The following is an 11,122-nucleotide window of genomic DNA, read 5'->3' as shown; positions in this document are numbered from 1 at the left end:
TAATGGCGGACGAGGGAGGGGCTGTTTGGAGAGGGTGAGCAGCCATGGATGGGCTTGGAAGCTTGGAGAAGAAGAGGGAAAGAGAGAGGGGGGCGGATGAGTTTAGGGTTTTTCTTGTTTTGTTTTTTTTATTTATTTAGTTTTTTGTGAAATGTAAGATAGGGAGATGGGGTGTTGGGTATTTGGGTTATGGGGCGGACCGGGTCGACCCGTGTTGAGATGGACCGGGTCATGGGGAAGGTTGGGTATTTTTTGGGCTTGTGGCTTGAATTTGAAGAAGAGCCCAATTCCGATTTTCTTTATATTTTTGCTCTCTTTTCTTCTTTTATTTTTCTAAAACTAAATTCTAAAAATCCTTAAATTATTATTAAGTTATAAAAGCGCAAATTAACTCCCAATAACAATTAACGCACAATTAAGTAATAATTAAGCATAAAATTGTACATTTGGACATTAAATGCTAAAAATGCAAAAGATGCCTATTTTTGTAATTTTCAATTTTTGTAAAACAAACTTAATTACTAATAATTGTAGAATTAAATCCTACATGCAAATGCGACATATTTTTTTGTATTTTTTATTAATTTAACAAATAAACATGCACAGACAATTACAAATAATTATCCAAAAAATGTCACAAAAATTCTCAAAATTGTACACCAAGGAAAATCATTTTATTTTGAATTTTTTGGGAGTAATTCTTTCATAGGGTAAAAATCACGTGCTTACAGGTACAACCAGCATTTTGCTTCATAGGTGAGTGCGGAGGAGTGGAACTTCTCACCATATCGCATCCAAACCACTTCTTTTCCCAGTGCACAGATAGTTTCAATGAATCATTGCCACTTTTCTTGTGTTGGGTTGCGGCCATATTCGTAGAAGTCATCATAATCAATCACAGGTGGTGGTAGCTAGTATGCCGCCCTTATTGCCTCAACAGAGGCATTCACCGCTTTGCCCCGTACTGTGACGATGCCATTGTGATGCTCAGGCGCGTTGGCGTAAAATTCCCTTACAACCATAACATTGCCTTCATCGGGCTCATTAATGAATGTTTGGAGCCCACGTCTCATCATCTCTTTATACATGTGAGGGCAATTTCGCTGGAGTAATCGGACTTCAATGCCCCTTTCAGGAATTGGATTTTTAGAAACCTTCTCAGCAAAGCGGTCCTGGGCTTTAGCTAAGACAAATTTTTATCATCAAAAGGGCGTGCAGGTGCATCCCCTCGCGACCTGGAGGTTTGTTTGCTAGTTGATGGACCGGTGGTACGGCGTTTCTTTGATGGAGCCATGGTACCTGCAAATCGGGAACAAATAAGTACCTCCCAACACCAAAAAGTGTAACGCACTGCGGTTACTCTGACTTCATGTGCATACGTGGTCACAATTATATAATTTCAGTCATTGAGGCCTTTTTACAAACACCTTATGGGCGTTAGGTACACACAACCCATTCCAAACAATTTGCAACATGAACCCACCACCATACCAAATGTCACCAATCAAGTAAACAACACTCTATAATTCTCACAACTCATAAATACTACAATAATTACTACCAATTCTACTATTAACCAAACAAAAATAAAAATAAATATCTAAAAGAAAACGTGCTTAAACACACCAAAATCTGCAGGGATTATTTGAAATAAAGAGAAAATATTTGGAGCAAGATGAACATACCTTTAGTGAATGAAGATTAGAGAAGAAGGGGAAGGAGAAAGTTTGTTGGAGAATTGGAAAAACTTTGAAAAAGATGAAAAAAATTCTGGAGAAGCTGAGTTGAAGAAGAAGGAATTGGGTAGGGTTTGCTTAAGTGTTGGAGGCTTGTGTGTTGGTAATGGGAGGGGTTTGGGTGTTGGGGTTATTAGAATTGGGGGGGGGGGGGAAGTGAGTTAGACTAAAGAAAAAAATAATTAAAAAATAAAAAAATAAAAAAATCAGAGCAAAGCACAAACAGTCGTGTATCAAAGGTTGAACGCTATTAGCGCGTTCATATGCGCGATCGCGCTAAATTAGCGCGTCCAAGACAGAATGTTTTGCCAAGTAGCGCGTCCATTAGTGCGTTCAGATGCGCGATTGCGCTAGTAGCGCATTCAGTAGCGCGGCCCAGACAGAATGTTTGCGCCATTTTAGCGCGCCCAGATGCGCGGTCGCACGTCTATGAGCGCGGTCGCGCTAACTGGGCTTCAAAATCCTGAACTTTCACCTGATTTTTTTTATTTTTGATTGCCTTATCATCCGCCCATTGTTACCTTCATTGGTTAGCATTTTCAAAAAAAACTCATAATTAATTACTACTACGACCGTCGGGTTGCCTCCCAACCAGTACCTTAGTTAATGTCGTGGCATGACGTAGATTAAGCTCATTTAAGGCTAGCTCGACCTTTGCGGTTTAACAAGAATTATTACGGACAACTCTTTCGTTTCCTCCATCCCCACATACAGTTTTAGTCGTTGTCCATTAACTTTGAAAGTGTTAGTTTTATCTTCACTGGTTATCTCCACTGCCCTAGGCGGGAACACTTCGGTCACCTAGAACGGCTCAGACCATCGGGACTTAAGCTTACCCGGAAACAATCTCAACCTTGAATTGTACAATAATACCTTGTCTCCAGGTTTGAAATTTTTGTCCACAATGTGTTTGTCATGCAATCTCTTCATCCTCTCCTTGTAGAGTCCCGTTCTTTCAAAGGCGTGATATCTGAATTCCTCCAACTCATGCAACTTTTCCAGTCGAGTTTCTCCAGCTTCATCAGGGTTCATGTTCAATTGCTTTAGTGCCCACCAAGCTCGATGTTCTAGCTCCACAGGTAGGTGACAGGCCTTCCCAAATACCAATTTGTATGGTGACATACCAATATGTCACGACCCAAACTGAAGGGCCATGACTAGCACCCGACCACACTTGCCGAGCACCAACGTACATTTCATCTAACCTTCATTATTATCTTTTAAGGCTAAAGAGATCAATATAAATGGTAGACCTAGATCATGGACAACCAGCAATAAAATATGATGGCATGAATATACATAGCAGGGGATGACCAGACAATCAAGAAACTACATATAAGGTATGAGCTACCACGCTACTATGAAAGACTATACAACAAAAACTAGCCTACAAGGCATACCAAACTATACATGAGCCGACACCTGTCTATGAGCCTCTAAAAGAACATAAGTGTTGCAACATAGCCGGAACAGGGCCCCGACATACCCATAATGTCTATAACAAAAATTGCATACCAAGACCAAGGCAAGTCCGGAGAAGGGATCTCGCCAATCACCGCTGAACTGGACAGTCTACTGTGGTGGGGGAGCTGCACCTGCCTGTCTATCAGGACCTGCAGCACGACATGCAGCGTCCACAAATAAAAGGACGTCAGTACGAATAAAGTACTGAGTATGTAAGGCAAGGAACCATAAATACGATCAGTAATGTAAGCAAGGATAGAGAATATACAACCTGTAACATCTTAGTACCTCTGAGGGCTACTTACATGAAATGCATGATACATATGTATAAATACATAAACCTTTAAAGCATTCGCCTCTGTGGGCATCATCATCATCATATCGTACCCGGCCATAATAGGCTCGGTAGAATCGTACCCGGCCACGTGGAGCTCGGTAAAACCCAACTGATCAGTGGTTGCACAATAGGTGCCGTACCCGGCCAACTATAGCGTGGCTCGGTAGAGTAAAATAGATACATATATATAATGCATGCTCGACTCATGGAATCACATTCTAAACCTTTCGGAGTGACGTAAGGTCGGTATCCTCTGTACACGTTATTAGGACTAACTCTTCACTATGAACCTTATAAGAATCAGGAAGTACCAACAACATTGATAACATAAGACTAAGAGAAGCAACATTAACATCAATCGTTCCATAAGAGGGAAAACAATGTAAGTACTGCTAGCTTCTAAGAGTAGAGTATCTTGGAAGATCGTTCATTACATTATGTACAATCGGAGTCGTGCAAAAGAAGGAAAGGGATAGCCTCACATACCTTGTATATACTGCCCCAATCTCAAGCTATGCAATTGTCAAAACTCCTTAGTCTACAATAAGAGAAACGATACTATCGTTATCATTTAAGCGTCATAACTATTATGTATCGACCACAACCTATTTTACGATGAAACGGACAGCACCTCCCCTATATATATGACCTCACACCATTCAAAACAATCACCAAACAGCCCAAACATCATCAATAATAAACATATTGAGCCTCCCAAAATAGTCCACACACAGCCTAATCACTCCATACATACGACGACCACCGTAGTCGTGTCAAACAACCTGGAAATGTTACGAATAACTATCAGCCCATAAACCTACATATATATGGTGTTTCTCCACACCCTTCCTCCTCCAAAACTCCACAAGATAGTAGTAAAATACGCAGCCCAACAACAACGCAAAACAGTCCACAAAACAATAACACTACTACCAAACCTTTCGATATATATCTCACAAGTTCTAGCTTCAATGGCTTAGCCGCAACTTGGATAATCTTAAATACATATAGAGTAAGAGGTTCCTTACCTTTATACAGAAAGAAAAACTCCAATTTGACCTTAAATTTCCAAGAAATATCCCTCCAATGCTGCCACAACAACAACAAAGCGAAACTAGCGATCAATTAGTGTTTTTCGGCAATATAATCACTTTAGAAGGCCTGAAATCACCTAGGATTGATATTAAGAACATGAGGGAGTATTTACAGAACATAAACCCTTTAAAACAACCTCCCACACGAGCTGGAACGACACAAAAATGAGCAACAACAAGAAGAACAAGAGACTTACTAGCGCCACGGAATTCCCGACACTTGATTTGTGTTGTTTGCCCTTTTTTGGGTCTTGAATCTTGAGAGAACCTTGAGAGGATGTTCCTAGGGTTCTAAGGTCTGAAAATAGTGAAAAGAAATGACTTAAAACGGGTTGGAGTCATCCTATATAGGTCCAAATATCTTAAACCGACTTAGTGGGCCCCATAGAGAGGTGCTTGGCGCAGTCTCGCGAAAACGCGAATATCTCTCTACTCCGAGATCGTATCAATGAACGGTTTAATGCGTTGGAAACTAGACTCATAGATCTTTAATTTGGTTGGTATATCACCCCGTAATTCCTTGTAAATTATGAGAAAAGATTAGAAACATTTGACCTAATGTTTAAGTAAAATTATGAACCTAAGTTGCGACAACTTTTGTCGACTTTTGTTTCATAACTCGTTTGACTTCAAAACTTATGATACGGATATTATATGATTAAAATACCTTAATAAATGACCTCTTGAGTGTATTAAGCTCCGCTAGATTACCTGAAAATATGAGTTACAACATCCTTGATTCGTTTAACTTCTAATACTGGTTAATCACTCTTATACACTCTTGTATCACTTAAGACCAATAGGATTGACTTCTTATCATCTCAAAGATAATTCCTTTTTGGATTTATGTTAACTAATATATGGCATGAACTAACACATGTGGATATGGGTTGTAACACCCTCCCCCCCTTAGGAACATTCGTCCTCGAATGTAAGGGTTTATGGGGAGTTTAAATCACCGTGGATTCCAATGGAAATTTCCGATCAATTTTCCCCTATAAAATGGTCACTAGCAAAACTTGCATGTAATTAAGCCCAACATATGGCTTCACAAGGCTACACAAAGCATTATGCGTATTTACATTATCTACATATCACCATTTTGTATTAAGGAGGAGTATTCTCAAATTATTGCTTACCTCATAGAGCCGTTTCACCTTCCAATGTATCCTGTCTTCCACCAGCATCCTTGTTATCTTCATTCTGGAATAAGTAAGGGTATTTAGACTTCATCTCCTCTTCTGCTTCCCATGTCATTTCTTCCATATTTTTGTTCCTCCACAATACTTTGACGGAAGCTACATCTTTTGTTCTCAGCTTGCGGACTTGCCGATCTAATATCGCCACTGGCACTTCTTCATATGATAGGTCCTCTGTAACTTGTACATCTTTGATAGGGACGACTCGAGAAGGGTCTCCAATACATTTTCTCAACATAGATACATGGAATACCGGGTGGACAAATTCCAATTCGGATGGCAATTCTAACTCATAAGCAACCTGTCCAATCCGTCGAAGAATTTTATACGGCCCGATATACCTTGGACTCAGCTTACCTTTCTTCCCAAAACGCATAATACCCTTCATTGGTGAGATCCTCAGGAAAACCCAATCACCAACCTCAAACTCTAGATCACGACGTCGGACATCAGAATAAGATTTTTGCCTGCTTTGTGCCGTCCTCAATCGCTCCTGTATCACTTTCACCTTCTCAATAGCTTAGTGAATCAAATCTGGCCCATATAATTCTGTTTCACCGACTTCGAACCATCCAACTGGTGATCTACATCTCCTCCCGTATAGTGCCTCGTATGGGGCCATTTTAATACTGGAATGGTAGCTATTGTTATAGGCGAATTCTATGAGTGGAAGATGATCATCCCAATTCCCCTTAAAATCTAGAACACATGCTCGTAGCATATCTTCCAGTGTCTGAATGGTACGTTCAGCCTGTCCGTCAGTCTGCGGATGAAATGCAGTGCTGAGATTTACCTGTGTGCCTAAACCCTTCTGGAAAGACCTCCAAAAGTTAGCCGTAAATTGAGCTCCTCGGTCTGATATAATAGATATGGGCACACCATGAAGCCTAACAATCTCCTTGATATACAACTTTGCATAATCTTCAGCCGTGTAAGTTGTCTTCACTGGCAGAAAATGGGCACATTTTGTAAGTCGATCAATTATCACCCAGATGGAGTCAAACTTATGATAAGAGCGAGGTAATCCAATAATGAAGTCCATATTAATCACCTCCCACTTCCAGGTCGGAATCTCTATATTTTGAAGCAATCCACCGGGTTTCTGATGTTCTATCTTTACTTGTTGACAATTGGGACACTGGGCTACAAATTCAGCAATAGACTTCTTCATATTATCCCACCAATACTGCTCCTTGACATCATGATACATCTTTGTCGAGCCGGGATGGATGGAATATCGGGATTGATGAATCTCATTCATAATCTTCTCTCGCAACCCTGCCACATTAGGCACACACAATCGGCTCTGGTATCTCAGTGCCCCATCTTTTCCGATCCCAAAAGCCATACTTTTACACTGTTGAATGCTTTCTCTTAATCGTACTAAGATAGGATCTTCATATTGTCGTGCTTTTACCTCGGCTACCAAAGATGATTCTGATGTATTCTGTACAGTAACACCTCCGTCATCAGAGTCTAACAATCTGATTCTCATATTGGCTAGCTGATGAAGCTCTTTAATCAACCCCCATCTACCTGCCTCAATATGTACTAAGCTTCCCATTGATTTACGGCTGAGAGCGTCTGCCACAACATTGGCTTTACCGGGATGATACAATATCTCGACGTCGTAGTCTTTCAATAATTCAAGCCACCTACGCTGCCTCAAATTCAACTCTTTCTGCTTGAAGATGTATTGTAAACTCTTGTGATCTGTGTAGATGTCAACATGGACGCCGTATAAGTAGTGCCGCCATATCTTCAAAGCATATATTACTGCAGCCAATTCCAAATCATGGGTTGGATAATTCTTTTCATGCTTCTTCAATTGTCTTGATGCATAAGCAATCACATTCCCACGCTGCATCAATACGCACCCTAAACCTATACCTGAGGCATCACAATATACCACATAACCTTCTGTTCCTTCAGGAAGAGTGAGCACTGGTGCAGATGTCAATCGATTCTTCAGCTCCTGAAAACTACGTTCACAAGTGTCAGACCACTGGAATTTGGTAGCTTTTTGTGTTAACTTAGTCAATGGTGATGATATAGAGGAAAATCCTTCTACAAACCGCCTATAATATCCTGCTAGCCCTAGGAAGCTGCGGACTTCTGATGGTGTTGTAGGTCTCGGCCAATTCTTTACTGCATCGATCTTCTGAGTGTCGACACTAATACCCTCATCAGATATCACATGGCCAAGGAATGCTACTGAGTTCAGCCAGAATTCACATTTGGAGAGCTTAGCATATAACTTACGATCCTGAAGCGTCTGTAATACTATCCGCAAGTGGCCCGCATGTTCCACCTCCGAACGAGAATACACTAGAATGTCATCAATGAATACAATCACGAACACATCAAGATAGGGCCTGAATATAGTATTCATGAGATCCATAAAAGCTGCTGGGGCATTTGTTAGCCCGAACGACATCACCAAGAACTCAAAGTGCCCATATCTTGTCCGGAAGGCCGTCTTTGGAATATCCTTCTCCCTAACCCTCACTTGATGATACCCTGAACGTAAATCAATCTTAGAGAAATACTTGGCACCCTGGAGTTGGTCAAACAGGTCATCAATTCTTGGAAGTGGATACTTGTTCTTTATAGTAGACTTATTCAACTGTCGATAGTCGATACACATCCGTAACGACCCGTCTTTCTTCCGCACGAATAGGACTGGTGCACCCCAAGGTGAAGTGCTAGGCCTAATAAAGCCCTTATCCAGCAAGTCCTTCAACTGCACCTTCAACTCTCGCAACTCTGCCGGGGCCATTCTGTATGGAGGAATAGAGATCGGTTGAGTGTCAGGCAACACATCAATGCTAAACTCAATCTCCCTTTCAGGAGGAAGGCCTGGGAGTTCATCTGGGAAAACATCTGGGAATTCGTTAACCACAGGGATTGATTGTAAAGTAGGCGGTTTCGCCTCCGCATCCCTAACGCGAACGAGATGATAAATGTAACCTTTTGAGATCATTTTCCTTGCCTTAAGATAGGAAATAAACCTACCTTTCGGTGTAGCAATGTTCCCTTTCCATTCAATGACGGGTTCACCCGGAAATTGGAACCTAACCATCTTCGTACGACAGTCAACATTTGCATAGCATGAGGCCAACCAGTCCATTCCCATTATCACATCAAAATCAACCATTTCTAACTCAAATAAATTTGCCGAGGTTTGACGACTACAAATCATCACAGTGCAACCTCTATATACCCTTCTAGCAATCACAGAATCTCCTATCGGAGTAGATACCGCGAGGGGTTTACTTATCAATTCAGGTTCAATGCCAAACTTATTAGCCACAAAGGGTGTAACATATGATAATGTAGATCCCGGATCAATCAACGCATATACATCATAAGAAAACACAGATATAATACCTGTAACAACATCTGGAGACGACTCGAGATCCTGTCGACCTACTAGAGCATAGGTTCGATTTTGAGCACCACTCGAACTCGGCACTGCACCTCTACCCCTACCACGACCTGTCGACTGCTGAAAACCCCGTGCTGGAGGTCGAACTGATGAGGAAGAACCAGACACAGATCCAGTCGGCTGAGCCATACCATCACCTCCTCTATTAGGACAATCCCGCATCATATGGCCAGGCTGCCCGCACGAATAGCATGCATCAGAACCTCGACGACACAGTCCAAAGTGGGCCTTGCCGCACTGATCACAATGTGGTGTTGGGGGTCTCATCTGACTAGTATCCCTGGGATGTTGCGAGCCAGATGCCCGCGAACTCTGACCTGGACCAGAATAGGATCGATCATATCGAGGCCTCTGAAACTGTGGAGGAGCACTAGCTACAGGTGGCGCCGAACTCCTCGAAAACTGTGGCCTGATGCGGCCTCTGAAGTCATCAGAATACCCTGCAAATCTCGCCCTCTTATGCTGGCCTCTATCCTGCTCCCTAACTGCCCTCTGCTGGCGCTTACGATCCTCTAGGGTCTGGGCATAAGCTTGAATACGGGAAATATCCATGCCCTCCACCAAGGAGGCTGTCGTACACTCATTTATTAGATGTGGTCCCAACCCATTCACGAACATATGCACCCTATCACTCATCTCGGCCACCATATGGGGAGCATACCTTGCCAAAGAATCAAACTGCATACTGTACTCTCGCACACTCATATTACCTTGTCTAAGGTTCAAGAACTTATCAGCTCTAGCTCGTCGTATCTCAACTGGCAAGTAGTGACGAAGAAAGGCCTCAGAAAATTCCTTCCACACAGCTGGAGGAGGGTTCGGACCCCTGGATCTCTCCCAACTATCATACCAGAGAACCGCTAAATCCCGTAGCCGATAAGAAGCCAACTCTACTGCCTCTGTATCACTAACATGCATAACCCGAAGTGTACGATGAACCTGGTCAATAAAAGTCTGTGGGTCCTCCTTGGGGTCTGATCCGGTAAACACTGGAGGGTCTAAATTAATAAAATCACGAACTCTTGTACTAACTGGTTTCTCAGCAGCACCTGTATTCTGCCTCTGAGCCTGAGCAGCTACCAAGCTAGTCAATAACTGCAAAGCACTCCGCATATCCTGGTCTGGAGTGCCAGACGGAGGAACTGGAGGCGCTGGGTGCCTTATAATATCCTCTGGAGGAGATGGAGTAGATGAGGTATGAGAGGGCATCTCACTTTGAGCCTCACTTTGTCCTGCTCTGACTTGGGGCACCTGACTGGTACCCTCTCCCGCTACTGTATCAAGCCGTCTACTAATCGTTTGCTTCCTAGTCGAAGGCATCACTGAAAAAACAAGGTGAATATTAGAGACAAACACTTACGACTCAACTCTATGCACGATCTAGATTCAGGAAGAAGGTAACAACCCTAGATGTCATGTAGCCTCCTGATTATAAATGTGGCGCGCTACACATCCATAATCAAGACTCTACTAGACACGGCTCATAGACAACCCCTAGGACAGACTTGCTCTGATACCAAGTTTGTCACGACCCAAACTGAAGGGCCATGACTAGCACCCGACCACACTTGCCGAGCACCAACGTACATTTCATCTAACCTTCATTATTATCTTTTAAGGCTAAAGAGATCAATATAAATGGTAGACCTAGATCATGGACAACCAGCAATAAAATATGATGGCATGAATATACATAGCAGGGGATGACCAGACAATCAAGAAACTACATATAAGGTATGAGCTACCACGCTACTATGAAAGACTATACAACAAAAACTAGCCGACAAGGCATACCAAACTATACATGAGCCGACACCTATCTATGAGCCTCTAAAAGAACATAA

The sequence above is a fragment of the Nicotiana sylvestris genome, chromosome 10 (genome assembly GCF_000393655.2).
Source record: "Nicotiana sylvestris chromosome 10, ASM39365v2, whole genome shotgun sequence".
Classification (NCBI taxonomy): Eukaryota; Viridiplantae; Streptophyta; class Magnoliopsida; order Solanales; family Solanaceae; genus Nicotiana; species Nicotiana sylvestris.
The sequence above is the reverse complement of the archived record's forward strand: the minus strand, read 5'-3'. Positions refer to the sequence as shown.